We start from the raw sequence: 1555 nt of genomic DNA, 5'->3' as shown, positions 1-1555 counted from the left end.
CAGGTGTCCCCAGGTCTCACCACACTTTGGACCAACCAAGCCTTTGTCTTCTCTCTCTTATCTCCAGATCAATGGGAGTCTATGGAATGTGGTTGAATTTAGCTCATTTCTTCATTGCTGCCTTTCCCCCTCTTCCATTAACCAGGAGACCAGTGTGGTCACCATCAAGCTTACATGCCTGCTCATGTGTTCCCTTTGAGTTTCAGTTTTAGAGGAGGGTTTGTCTTGAAGTGACTTGATTGCTTGCCTTGATGGCTTCCTGATGAACAATTTTCTGATTTTTGTAATAGCCAATAATACTGCCATTTTTGTTTTTAGCTTTTCTTGATGATTATCTTTTGAAGACATATATTCTATTAGTCTAGCTGTTCCAGATGAGTCTGTTTTGTCCTTTCTAGTAGGAATGTCCCATCTCAGAAGGTTCTGGATGGGGCTCAGTATTCCACCTCAGGACAAATATACTGCAAAGGTTCAGCAAGAGACCTGTATCACTGGCAATTTGTAAAATCCCTTTTAGGTATTCTATCCAGGTTTAGGCTGAAGACGGGCTTACAAGCTTTCTGTAATCATGTTTCCCATCATTCCTTTCTATCCCACTCAAGTGTCTATTTTATAAGAGTAGGCAAGGAAAACCGATATTCATAAGACAATCAGGCATCTTACTATTATTTCCCTTCTTCCGACAATGCCTTGATCCTTGTATTAAAGAGCCCTGTTGTTCCAAAGTTGAGCATGCATCACTATTTACCTCTGTCCCATTGGCCCATTGAAATCTGTATCAGTGCTTCCTTGTCTATCTTTATTTTTCACCCTTCACCCTTTTTATGTACTGCCTTCCCCAATAACAGAACTATGACATGTTTGCCCTTTACCCTGTGCTCTGCAGTCACCTCCCTACATCTCCCCCAAATCCTTTACACCCCACTCTCCCAGTAACAAAGTTTTTTTTTTTTATTATTCCCTTTTAGTATGGGTATCTTTTTTAACAATAATGATCTCATGCAATATTTGTCCTTTTGTGACTAATTTCACTCAGCATAAAGTCCTCAAGTTTCATCCATGTTATGTGATAACTTACAGCTTCCTTGTTATTCTTCAAGGTAGCATAATATTCCATTGTGTGTATGTACCAAAGCACTTTGTCTAACTGTGGTGGATTATGAGTTGCTGTGATTCTGAAAGCTATGCCACCAGTATTTTAAATACTTGCAGGGTCACCCATGGTAGACAAGTTTCAGATGAGCTTCCAGACAAAGACAGACTAGGAGGAAAGAGTAATGAACTATTTCTGAATATTTAGTCACTGATAACCTTATGAATATCAGAGAAACACTGTCAGATATAGTGCCGTAAAATGAGTCCCTCAAGTTGGAAGGCTCTCAAAATGCGACTGGGGAAGAGCTGCCTCCTCAAAGTAGATTTAGCTGTGATAAGGTGAATGGAGTAAAGCTCATGGGAAAAAAAGCCCATGGGACTTTCATTTGCTGATCGGGCACAACTCAAAATGAAGAGAAACAGCTATGAACATCCATTAAAAATTGGAACATGGAATGTA

Source organism: Chrysochloris asiatica, unplaced genomic scaffold (genome assembly GCF_000296735.1).
Source record: "Chrysochloris asiatica unplaced genomic scaffold, ChrAsi1.0 scaffold00401, whole genome shotgun sequence".
NCBI lineage: Eukaryota > Metazoa > Chordata > Mammalia > Afrosoricida > Chrysochloridae > Chrysochloris > Chrysochloris asiatica.
This window is presented reverse-complemented; position numbering follows the sequence as displayed.